General features: G+C 43.6%; 2 protein-coding genes across 10 annotated transcripts in view; one reads left to right on the top strand and one right to left on the bottom strand.

The window, feature by feature from the left end:
• Nucleotides 1-13,168, top strand: part of FOXN3 (forkhead box N3) — a 226,303-nt gene that overhangs the window by 70,425 nt on the left and 142,710 nt on the right. The gene's annotated exons all lie outside the window — the stretch shown is intronic.
• LOC143830649 (uncharacterized) overlaps nt 1-13,168 on the bottom strand; it is a 43,091-nt gene that overhangs the window by 6,692 nt on the left and 23,231 nt on the right. Inside the window, exon 4 of one of the 3 annotated variants that reach the window (XM_077323449.1) lies at nt 9,680-12,920. The exons of the other annotated variants lie outside the window; for them this stretch is intronic. The gene's annotated coding sequence lies outside the window, so the exon portion shown is untranslated. Of the gene's footprint in view, nt 1-9,679; nt 12,921-13,168 lie in introns of those variants that run through there. 3 annotated transcript variants of the gene reach the window in all.

Raw genomic sequence — 13,168 nt, 5'->3', positions numbered from 1 at the left:
CCAGGATGCTTGAAGTTTGAGGCCTACTCTTGTATCCAAAATGTCCCCCACAGAAGGAAAGCTGAGCCAGGACTAAGCTTAGAACATTAAATAGAATACTCCGGCTCTCTCACTACTTTTGACTTTCATGTTTTTCCCTCCTTTTCTTTTAACCAGTTCAGAAGTGAAAATCCCAATTGAAATTTTGCTGCAATCTAATGTATGGGGTGGGTGATAACTTTGCTGGGGAGCTTAAATTCATCACAACTTTATTGTATATTTAATATCAGTTTTCCTTGCCATGAGGGTAAGCAAACAAAGTATACACATTTTTTTGAACTGAGCGTACACGATCTCTTAAGATAGGTCTCTGTTTATAAGTTGTCTGTTTACACTCAGGTTTGCTTTTGAGGTAGACTCTGAAAAGGCAGGATAAAAATCAAGAAGGATTTTTTAAAAAAGAGTCTGACTCCTGAATTAAACCTGCAAGCCCAACAAGCCTCAGCCAGTTGGTCTTTTTTGTGGTTGTTGACACATGACAGTGAGATAAGGCTGTGTCACTTAAGATGAAACACACTTGGAGCTTTCTTACGTTGGTCACACCACTTCTCCATCTTGCTTGGTGTCACCGGCTCTGACTTAGAATGGCTCTCCCAGAGAAAAGTTTCCCCTAACACTTCTTGAGTGAGCTCTTCTATCTGGAGGTCCTGGGGACATTCTGCCTGCAAGCATGTGCTCTGCCACTGAGCCATGGCCCTTGTCCTGGAGGGTAAGATGAGGTGCACAAAGATTTAGCAAGGGAATGGATTTTAGGACTCTGTGAAGTTACCAGAAGAAGGAAATGTGTTGCAAGCCCAAATGAAGAGTATGCTGGAGAAACCAATCCTATCCATAAGGGATGGGGAGATAGAGGAGTTGCGACAGGGGAGTTGCTTCAGGAGCTCCTTTTGTGTAAAATCATGGATGTTAATTGGGGCTAAATAGAGACTGTTCCCCTGGAACAGGCTTTCTCAACCAGGTTTTTTGATGGACCTGGAAGGGTTTCCTGTATGGGTCGGAGTTAAATATTTTAAAAATATAGATTATACTAGATTTAAAGCCCATTTTATTTAAGAATAAAATGGGCGCTAGCTGCCGTCCCCGGGGACTGCTCTGGGCGGCAGAAGCCTTTTTCGCCCCCCCGATGGCGAAAGGCTTGTGCGGGCCCGGGGAGGGGGGTGGGGTGGGGGCTCTGCGAGCCGCCCAGCACCGTCCCCCGGGCCATCACAAGCCTTTGCCGCTGGGGGGGGGGAGCAAAAAGGCTTCTGCGGGCCCGGTGCCGGGCGGCTCGCAGAGCCCCCCACCCCCCCCTGCTTGCTGAGCTGCCCAGCGCCGTTTCCGGGCCCGCAGAAGCCTTTTTCCTCCCCGAGTCGGGGGAAGACACGGGGAGCCGCAGGCCTACCTTCCCTCTCGGTGGCCAGCAGAGCAATGGGCGCTGTGGGGGGAAGGTTTGCCTTCGTGGGGGATGGGGTGGGTTGGGAGGCGCTGTGCGCAGCTGCTAATTGGCGGTTTGGAGCTGGACTGACAAGCGGAGGGCCAATTGGGCCCTCCGCTTGTCAGTCCAGAGGAAGGGGCCAATGGGCACCCTTCCTCATCCCGGACAGGGCCCGCCCTCAGGGCCCTTACTCTGTTATTTAATCCGCTCTGCAGGAGCGGTTAAATATTTGTTAAACGTTTATTGAGTGATATGACCACATATGGTCATGCTGACTATCCCCGACTCCAAAAATGGCCAATGTTGGGTGGGAAGGAATGGGGCCCTGAGTTGGAGTGTATCCAGCTATGCTTCCCAGCCATATTCTGCACAATTGCACCACTTCCAGGGTTTCTCGAAGACCGTAGAATGTTTCAGGGGTTTCTCAATGTTAAAAAAGTTGAGAAAGGCTGCCCTGGAAGATGGCTTGGGTAGTTTCAGTTTCTCTGCTGTGGCTGTCACTGTGCCAGCAGGGTACTTTGCTCTTCTGGATAAGTCATAATAAGGAGTGAGTGTAGGTTATGGTCTTGTAATTGGTCACACAGTTCTATGGCTGGTAGAGTCATCATCATCATCCCAAGTACATAAAGCTGTTCTGGACTTCAAGTCAGACTGTTCCACTTAGCCTCTTTACGTCCAGCTTCGTTTTCTGCAGGGAGCTGAGCCTGAAGTTGTAATTTTAAATCCATGTTAAATAAATAGAAGAGGAATACACAGCACAAGGATTTAGCAAACAACATATTTTTAAATCTTCAGAGGAGCTTCGATGGATGTAAAATAGCGCTTGGAAATTCTATCAGCTCTGAGAATTGTGGGCGTCTGTTAATTGATGTTGAATCTTTACTCTTTTCTCTCTTTTTTTCCTTCTGGCCATTCCTGCAAAATTTATAACAATATGTAAAAGGAAAGCTTTTCTCCTGAAGTTCAGTCTTGTCCCCCAGACACATACGGGCTCTTTGGGGGGTGTCAGAGCTGTCTGTATGGCTTTGAAGTGGCCTCTTCATCCTAACCAAGCCACTTGCTACTGGATGTAAGAGTTAGGAGAAGCCTTGGGCCTTTTTGCACATTAAATCCCCCCCCCCCCCGTATACCTTCTGCATGACTTTCTTTCAGTGTAGTGGTGGTATTTGGAAGAAATATCTATCCAGAGTCTTTTGTGCCATGGACTTCTATCTTTCCCAGGTGCATATTGTGCGGTCAATATCTTTGTCATTGCAGTGGGAATCTATGAGTGTCAAATAGCTATTTAGAAGAGTTATCAACAACACAAGCCTCCCAACAACATTCCCACCGCTGCTCATCCTTTTCATCTGAAGACCATGTTTGTGTGCTGCTCTACAGATACGCTGCACATGTGAACAACTGTGTGGATAGGACATTGTTGCCTAGGGCTGTTGCTCAGGCACTGTGGCTGAAATGTAGGAGGAACGTTCTTTGAGTGACTGCACAGTACCCCCAACATAAAAATGCAAAGGACTTCTGTGGTTTGCAAATAGCATATGTTTGTCTGGGCCTGTTTGCTTAACTGCTTATAACAGCATGGATAAATAGGAGTGGTTTCATGATGTCAGTCGGCACAAAGGAAGTAGTGCCTTATGTGTATTTTGTAGTTTGGGCAGTGTACCTATTCTGACTATTAGCTCCCACTTCTTTTTTAAGTGTAGTTTATATAACACACTGTCAGCATTTAATATTGTCTAATTGTTGGATCCGTTCCACCAATTCTGATATATACAAAATAATATTGACTATTGACAATTCTATATTATGAGTGTCATCCCCGGTCTCTTGGTATGAGGCATCACAGTTCTTTCCTCCCCCCCCCCCTGCAAACTCTGGGTCAAACCTTCAGTGTTCCCTTACATGCATTTTTTGGTAAGTCGTAACACTGCCTCCTTGCCTGGTGAAGGGGGTGGAGAGTAACCAAAATGGTAACACACACAGAAATGAAGGGTAGAGAAGATGGCAGTTGCTAGGAGTACTCAAAGTGACTTTTTGTGCTCGATCATGAACGTTGAAATTGGTCACCAAGCTCCAGATACTCAGGAGCACAACAAGAATAGGCAGAACTGAAAATTAATAAACTTATTTTTGTGCAGTAATTCAGTGCCATTTCTCTCATTCCCAAGTGAAAGGATGGACTAATTCTTTAGTTGGGGTTTGAGAAGAAGAAGAAGGTTCTTATATGCCGCTTTTTCTTTACCTGATGGAGTCTCAAAGCAGCTTACATTCGCCTTCCCTTCCCCCACAACAGACACCCTATGATGTGGGTGAGGCTGCGAGAGATCTGTCCAGACTGCTTGGTCAGAACAGCACTGTCAGGACTGTGATGAACCCAAGGTCGCCCAGCTGGCTGCATGTCGAGGAGCAGGGAGTCAAGCCCAGCTCGCCAGATTAGAAGCTGCCGCTCTTAAGCACTACAACAAGCTGGCTTGATTGCCTTGGTGGATGCCACCCTTTGTGTAAGCCCTGCTGCTTTCTATGTTTGGAAGGGAGAGACTTTGCTTGCTGTCCCAGGGGAGGTTAGATAGCACAGCCTTCTCAGTGGTGGCTTCTGCTTTCTGGAATTGGCAATGGAGAACAAACTGGAGACTGTGTGAAGGCTGATCCTCTCATTTAAAGGCCATTAAAAAGGGCTTCCCTGTGCTTCATGTAGGGAGGATAGCAGAAGCTTGGTCTGTTCCCCAGCTGATGCACATGTGGCAACTAGTGACCATCATGCATAGCTTAGCTTATGCGGTACTTGTATATAGCTTGTATATAGCTTATGCAGTTACTGTATAGCTGGGTTATAAGAGGAACTTTCTGAGCTTTACATTTGCTGCTATATGAACACACAGTACCTTCCAGGTGCTTTGCATGTAGGAGGTCATAATGTTTAGATCAGCCTGGAGGCAAGTAGGCCTTTGGAAAAAATATATAAACTTCTAGTTTAGCAGGGACCTTGATGTTTAAATTTGCTTTGTTCAGCATGGTGTAGTGGTTAAGAGCAGCGACTCTAATCTGGAGAACCGGGTTTGATTCCCCACTCCTCCATATGCACCCAGCTGGGTGACCTTGGGCCAGTCACAGTTCTCCTAGGGCTGTTCTTGCAGAGCAGTTACTTTAGAGCTCTCTCAGCACCACCGACCTCACAGTGTGTCTGTTGTGGGGAGAGGAGGGGAAGGCAATCGAAAGCCACTTTGAGACCCCTTTGGGAAGTGAAAAGCGGTGTATAAAAGCCAACTCTTCTTCTTGTGGCTTGATTTTAAGAATGGATGTATTGCTCTCCCTATCATTTTAAAGGTTTATACAAAAATATTATGTAGACTTCAGCCAGAATGTTTAAACCAAAGTGTTCTTAACTTAAAACCAAACTGCACTTTGGTTCTAAATCTGCTATTACGGTCCTGTGTAATTCTATGACATTTACTTATGTATAATATGAATTTTGGGTTTTTGCAGCGTGCATATCCTTCTGTTTTTGTTAATGTTTTGTAGCTTTCAGTAAATGTTCCAAGGAAGTAGAGCTATTGATTTGAAGAACAGTGTTCCCTACAAGCGTACACTGCTGTCTTAACTGGTTTATAGAGCGAGCTAACAAATAGCAAACATTGTGCATTCAATATGAGAGAGCCTGTGTTTTGGGTTGTTTTTTGAAGCAAGAGTCTCCCTCCTCCCCTCTGCAATTTATATTAGTTTGTGCAAGTGTCCTTTTGTAGATTCACAGTTGATTTGTGTGCTCCAGTCTGTTTTTGTACATCATGTTTCTGACTTTGCAAACAGAGTCCTAACTCCAAACTCTTCCAGATAGCGGTGTCTTCACATGCTGCAGTAGAGGTGAAAGGGTCTTTTGAAATACCGCTGTATCTTTATACTAATGTTTTTGGTGATTTATTTTTCAAAAACAGATACTGGTTACAGTGTCTTAAGATTAATTTATATCGCAGGGTATGGAATGAAAGGCTTGACCTTGATGCTGTGACAAAGTTAGCATAGCTTGCTGATATGTATAACAAGCTAAATTGTAGCATGGGAGGTTTTCCTCTTTGTTTTCTGTCCTTGTTGCTAGACCTACACGTCCAATTGCTCAGCTTTCATCCTCTTTTTCTGGCGCATAGATTTGAATGCCCTTCCATGTGTCCCATTCAGTACAATCCCTTTAGCCCATGACTCTCCTGGCTTCCCTACCATCTGGTCCTTGGCTATAGAGAGGATTTTTTCTTGTATATGCGTCTCCGTAGCAACAAGTTTGCAGTTGATATGGAAAGTAAGCAGTTGCCTTAGCAACAGAGTTACTGATGTGGCAGATTCTCTGCTTGCAAGGAAAGGGCTGATGCTGGTTCAAATTCAATATGTAGGTTTGTTGTAATTATAGCTGCGCCCACTAGTACTGCTGTAGTTAAGAGACGCTATTAGTATCTTTGTTGTAGCCCATCGTTTTCCCAGGGAGTTGAGGTCGTTGGGTAGTGGCTCTTGGCTGCACACCATGGAGTTGTGTATGTATTTGTAAGAAACAGGAATAGAGTTCACCCTGAGGACATACTTTGCTTTGCCACTGGGAGTTAACTTCTAGTCCTGGGATGAGGCAGAGCCTGCCAGCTGTAAATCTATGGTGCTGTTTCTGGACTCCTCTTTGCTGATTGATTGTCCTTCCTGTGACTTCTTTGCTTAGCTTCTGTAAACTTTTTTTTTGTGTGTGTGTGCTGAAGATGACATTTTGCTTGTCTGATTCCTTCCTTCTCCACAGTATCTCTTGTTTTTAAACTGCTGGGATGTGCTTGCTTGAATGTCAAGGAAATTCCAGTGCAGTAAGGGAAAAAAAGAATCCAAAGCCTTCTAAGCATTTACTATTTGGCTTTTAAGGGAAATTAAGCTGCATGTGGTTACACAGATGTATTCTGGAATCCCTGTTTCTCTATAGGAATTGGGTTTCACAGAGAAACTTGCATCGAATGCATTTTCTTTTTTGAAAAAACAACCCTTTTAGGCCCAAATTGTTCTAGGATTTGGTTTGCTTTAACAATAGTCTTTCTCTGTTCCTTGTTAACATTTTGAGCCTTTAGTGGAAGCAGTTATAAACAAACCTAGTTATGCACATTGCTAATACAATTGACAGAATCTGGCAGTCCCCATACAGGATCTCAATAATCTGGATTTCCACTAAAAACAAACAAACATCTAGCCTTTGATACTGCTGATTTTTCAAAGTAAAAAAAATGGGGCCAGAGGTGTTTATGGGCTCGATCACTGTTATTATTGTTACTGTTATTGTTATTTTTGCAGAAGATAGTGCGGAAATGACTTCAGGTTTGCAGGGGGAAAAGATTAAGGTTAACAAAGGAAGAGGGAGAGAATGAACATAAACTAGTGTGTTGAGATCATGTGAGACTTTTTCATGAGTTATTGGCGGCCATTATGGGTTGCCTAGGGAACCACAGACAACCCTGGGGGAGGAGCTATGCCTTACTGGTAGATCTGCATTGCAAATGGATGGTCTAGTGATATAGTTCCCACCGTTTCCTGTTAAAATGTAGGTGGTATGTGGCCTATGAGAGTTGCGCCTGTTAGCGTAGGCCAGGGGTAGTCAAACTGCAGCCCTCCAGATGTCCATGGACTACAATTCCCACGAGCCCCTGCCAGCGAACGCTGGCAGGGGCTCATGGGAATTGTAGTCCATGGACATCTGGAGGGCCGCAGTTTGACTACCCCTGGCATAGGCAATGCTTACTGGGATAGATCAGTCATCCAGTTTGGTATAAAGCCGCTCCATGTGTTCAAGGTCAGTGATGATGCTTTTGGTTATGAAAAATGGCTGTTGATATTTCGATGGCTACTCTTCTGTGAAGTGAAAGATGGTCAGTATGGGGGGGGCAGAATACACCTCAGGCATCTAGGTCAGTGGGGAACAAGTAAACCGGAAGTATTCCAGGTGTATTTTGGAGGTAGGTATGCTGTTTTATGTAAGCTATATTTATATAGAAGAACTATATGATCGTGGTTTTCAGGTGATAGTTGGTTTTCTTGATTCATCTTGATAACTTCAGAGGGGTAGCATTGTTCTGCTGTAGCAACATTAAACAGAAATCCAAGCAAATTAAAAACATTTAGTTTAGTGCAAGCTTTCGTAACCCACTGAGTCAAATGTGTAGGGGTAATGTGCTTCAGATGGACATGCCATGTATCTGATGAAGCGAGCTCTGACTCGAAAAAAGGATTATGCTGGGATGGGGAGGGGGAATTGTTAGTCTTTAAGGTGCTACTGGACTCCTGTATTATGCTGCCCTTTTAGCCCAGTAGACATCCAAGATGTCTAATTATATTATTTGCACTATATTATTGATAGAAAAAAGAGCCTCTTCTGGCGGAGAGTGGTAAGCGGCAGAAATGCTGTCTGAAGCTGTCTGCCCATGAGGTTGGGAGTTCAATCCCAGCAGCCGGCTCAAGGTTGACTCAGCCTTCCATCCTTCCGAGGTCGGTAAAATGAGTACCCAGCTTGCTGGGGGGTAAACGGTAATGACTGGGGAAGGGAATGGCAAACCATCCTGTATTGAGTCTGCCGTGAAAACGCTGGAGGGCATCACCCCAAGGGTCAGACATGACCCGGTGCTTGCACAGGGGATACCTTTACCTTTTATCGATAGAAGGACGTGCTTTGGATCCTATGACTCTGTTTAATTAGCAAGAAGTCTTTTGCCAGTGCATTCTTGCTGTTAGATGAATGGGCTCATTCAGGATCTCACCCTGTGGCAAGAGCCTTTTAAATGGCTTTTAAGATGACAGCATCAGTTTGCTACAGAAAGTGGGGGGAAAGAGGAACCTCCTTCCCAAAAACCTAGACACCAAGGAAAGGGGCAAACACTTGAGTAAACAGGACAAACTGAACCTGATGCCTGATGCCAGGAAGGCATCAATCCAATACCTCCCAAGAGGAAGTTCATAACTTGGGCTCTTAAAGCCCTTATACCCGTGAGTGATGTGTACAAATACCTATTCATGTGTTGGTTAGGAAAAGGAGGAGGACAGACTGCTTCTTTCTTGACTGCTCTATAACAGTGCATCTGCTCAGAGTGTCCCAGCTATTGCCTCCATAATAGGCTATCAGTGTGTTACGAGAGGGAGCTAAGCAAGGAGTTGCGTGGCTGTACTTTGGAAAGTTGTCAAGTAGAGTGTTCTCACCTCCACTGAACCCTCATATGCCATTTAGGAGAGGATTGTTCCTAAATTAGGTCTTCTGCTCTGAGCAATCGAAAGCGAAGAATCGTCCCTGTAGCCCTTGTTGGGTTCTAATGTAGGTCTCCTTTTATAGCAGTACTGATGGGAAAAGCTATATTTAAAGTTCATCTGATATATATTTTTCACGTATAATCCGAGTGGCACCATATTGCACTGTGCTAAGGACAATATTGGATGCTCTTTAAAAGAAATCTGAGTCAGTTGTTTAGCATTGTTAAGACTGACATTCAGGGCAAGCAAACTGGCTGTAATTAACTAAGATATATTATTTTCATTTATTGGGTTCTTCTTCTCCCCCCCTGCTGCTTATATTTCAGGTAGACGTGCATTCCAATTCTGTATACCTCTGAATATCAAGTAATAGGACTTGCTCCCCAGGAACTGCATATACAATTTTTTAAAATTAAAAATCAAGCATTCACAGCAGTTTCTTCATAAGTTGGCTGAATTAATGAGAGGATTTCAGGGACTAGGAAGGGGAAAAAGGTAGCTAAGTTTCAGAAACCACAACATGGAAGATAGAGGTCTCCGTGCGTCCTGCATTTGACTCAGAAAATTCTGGGCCTTCTTTTCAAGTGTGAAAGTCCTCTTTCTTCTGAAGTGCAGTCTTGACTGCAGGTGCCCAAAGAAGAAGAGCTGAATATTCTCACTTGACTCTGTCTGTTCTGCAGCAGCACTGGTATTTAACACAGCAGCATCCCAAGCCAATGGATCTGGAAGAGACCAGTCTGACCCCAGCATAAGGAGAAACCTAAATCTCCTCTTGGGGACAACCACGTTTTTCTATCATTCTAGTGACAGCACTGCTAAATCAGAACAGATTCACTGATTGCCATAAGCTTGGAAAGGAAATAAGAATGTTTCAGAATCCATTTGAAGTAGCACCAGAAGATGCAAGTAACTTTTTTTCAGATGGAACTAATTGATTTGCAAGTCAGTGATCTCAGAGACACAAAGAAAATAGTCTGTTAGATTTTTATTCTGGTCTACCTGATATATTTATCAACCTAAAGAAATTTGCTGCAAGAATGTTCAGTCTTTGGCACCACATACATCTGTGAACAAACCTTTTCCAAGATGAAAACTAAAATTGAAGTGTAGGTCAAGGTTTACAGGTGAACATTTACATGACATTTTAAAAGTGTCTGTCACAATCCTTGACTTGGATATCAGTGCCTTGGCTAACAGAAAACAGCCACAAAAATCACACTGACTAGGTAAGCATGTGTCGCTAAATGAAGGGATTCCACAGTAAAATATTATTCCAAAATGGATTGCATTAATGTTAAAGTTTCTTTATTTACCTTTGCATGTTTACTTTTGATCTAAATAAGTAGGTTAGTAATTTTGTTACATTTTGGTTTAAGATGTGGTCCTCTTTAGGCACTGGGCATGCTAATGCGCCAAAAGGTTGCAGACCCCTTTTAACACCAAATCTTGATAATCGTACCTTCCTTCCTTTTTTACCCATAATGCTAAAGGCATGGGCTTCTCTTGTGGTTTATAAATCCTTCCAGATTGAATCTTGAAAGACTTTGGTGACATGCCCCACTTCTCCTCTCTTTATAATTGTTGATTGGCGAATTCACTGAGGCATGCAAAGGAACTGGCAGAAAATATACTCTCTGAAGTGTGTTTGCTAATCCCTGCCCCCCTCCCCTCCTGCCCTGAAGCATTCCTCCAAGAAGCTTCTATGTTAAATGAAAATGAGATGCATTTACTATTGGCTGATTCCCATTCTATTCCTACTTGGATTAAGGGAAGTAGGCAGTGGCTGAAAAACTATGCATCTAGAGTTGACAAATGGTGAAGGAGGACTTTCGGGGGAAGCCAGGGGCTTCCCACTCCCCCCACCCCGAAACTTTAAACATAGTTTGTAGTATTGGGAAGTGCTGTGCAGTTGCAACTGCTTTATGGTGACACCATAGGGCAGGGGTAGTCAAACTGCGGCCCTCCAGATGTCCATGCACTACAATTCCCAGGAGCCCCTGCAAGCAAATGCAGTTTGACTACCCCTGCCATAGAGTTTTCAAGACAAAGAGACATTAAGAGGTAGTTTGTGATTGTTGGTCTCTGCATGGTGACCATGGGCTTCCTTGGAGATCTGCCATCCAAATACTGACCAGGGCATACCGTGCTTCATTTCAGAGGTCTGGGCCACCCAGATCATCAATAAAGTATCAGATTCTAAAAACATCTTTCAGATTCTGCTAAGTGGGTGAGCAAAAATCTTTTTTTTTTTTTTTAGTTATTGGAAGTTGGCAAAAAGTGTGTATTCCGTAACTGGAGGGTCTTCGTTTTCTAGAAGAAGGTAGTGACTGGCAACCTGTCAAATACATTTTTGGCAATTTATTTAAAATGTATTAGTTGCTTTTCGTTCTTATGGAGTTCAGGGTGCCATACATCATAGATAAAAGCACATAAAGTAAAAGATGTTAAAAAAATGCTTTATGACTGCTAATAAAGTTTACCAAATGCAGGTCTAAATGAAACTGTCTTCAGCTGCCTCCAAAAGATCAAAAATGAGGGGGTCAGGTGCACCTCCATGGGGAAGTTGTTCCCCAGTCACAGTGAAAAGGCCCTCTTGCTTGGTGGGCCCCCAAGAACTTGATTGATGGGATAGTCAGGAGGGTCTGTCACTGATGTTAATTCCTGGGCAGATACATATGGGAAAAGATGGTCTTTCAGGTACCCCAGTCCAAAAGCCAAATAGCTCAAACACAACACCTTGAAGTGGGCTTGGGAGCAGATTGGTAGCTAGTGTAATTGCTGTAGTACTTGGGGTTACATGATCCTTACTCTTAAGGGTTAGCCTCAAGTAGAGTGCCTTGTAGCAATCCATACTAGATGCAAATAAGGAGCTGGATCTGACCGACCCAGGAATGGATACAGCTGAGGTATCTGACCAAGCTGGACAAAAGCACTCGAAATCATTGTAGCCCACCTGGTTTTCTACAGTTTTGCATTCCCAAGCTGCAAACCTGGCCTTTCAAGGGGAGAATAATCCCATCTCTGAAAAGATAAGCACAATGCATGGTTAAACTGTAATTCAGCAAATTATTCAGCCTTTATTTGTGCTACAATAAATCTTGATAGTCTTTGAGATTCTGTAAAAATTCCTTTCTCTTTGTAAGGGAGGGGAACAATTGTCACACTTGTTAAAATGGATTCTGCCATGGAGTTGTGATCCCTTTCAATGAAAACAAATATCTATTTAATGTTAAAGAAAGCTATGTGAGGGGAAACTGCACCCATGTTGTAATGATCTGGACAACCAAGTGACACATGCTTCAAGTGCCACAGCTCCATGACCGAACGCTAAATATGAAAGGAAGCCTTTAACGGGCTTCTTGCCTGAGTCTTCACCAGTCTTTACGCTCTCTCCTGAAAAGTCTGTTTTTCTGGTTTTCTTTCAGCATCCAGCGTGTTTTGAAGCTGTCAGTATTCTAGAATATACTACAGATTGGATTCAGACGGAGCAGATTGTTAAACTAGTCCTTGCCTGGAGGTGCTAGGCCGCAGTACAGAAAGTTTTCTGTTGTGAACGTGTCCCTAGTTGGTTTTCTGAATGCTTTAGCATGTCATGGTTTTTTTGAAAATGTTTTTGAATTCATTTTAACTGGAAAACAGGAATTCTACAGAAGTTATAGAGCATTTCTAGGCGTTGTAGTCTAGACTGACTTCAGAGCATTACACCCTAGAAAGTGTGTGAAGGAGTATAGCCTTAATCTGCAGACAGATAATCTAAGGTGCATAAGTGAATTAAACCCTAAAGAACTGCAGGCTCATCCCCTCTTAAAAGTCTAAGGACTAATATAATGGAGGAGGGGGGAGCCATGCTTGTGAGATTTGTGTGTGCAACATCTCTGAATATGCAGTTCTTCCAACTTTACATCGTCCTGCTGTTTAAAAGGTTTATAATTTAACTGAACCGGAAACTCTCAAGAAATTTTGTTCCTCTGACTAATCTTGGCCTTTTTTGACAGTATTTTTATACATTGATACTCATTCTTGCTGCTTTCACATGCTTTCTCAGCTGCTAGAGTGCTAAAAATATATTTTGCTTTTATTGTTTTGCTGAAGAGGGTGAAGTGTGACTGCCTTTTATATTATCCAGTTTCTAAAAATGAATGGATCCTCCCCTTGTGTTACAACTGCATTCCCCCCCTCCCTTGCATTCCAATTTCTAACGCACATTCTTTGATGCCACCTCCTTTTCAAGAATGAGCCTCTTGTGGCGCAGAGTGGTAAGGCAGCTGTCTGAAAGCTTTGCCCATGAGGCTGGGAGTTCGATCCCAGCAGCCGGCTCAAGGTTGACTCAGCCTTCCATCCTTCCGAGGTCGGTAAAATGAGTACCCAGCTTGCTGCTGGGGGGTAAAACGGTAATGACTGGGGAAGGCACTGGCAAACCACCCCGTATTGAGTCTGCCATGAAAACGCTAGAGGGCGTCACCCCAAGGG

This window comes from Paroedura picta, chromosome 2, assembly GCF_049243985.1.
Source record: "Paroedura picta isolate Pp20150507F chromosome 2, Ppicta_v3.0, whole genome shotgun sequence".
NCBI classification, from domain to species: Eukaryota; Metazoa; Chordata; class Lepidosauria; order Squamata; family Gekkonidae; genus Paroedura; species Paroedura picta.
This window is presented reverse-complemented; position numbering and strand designations above follow the sequence as displayed.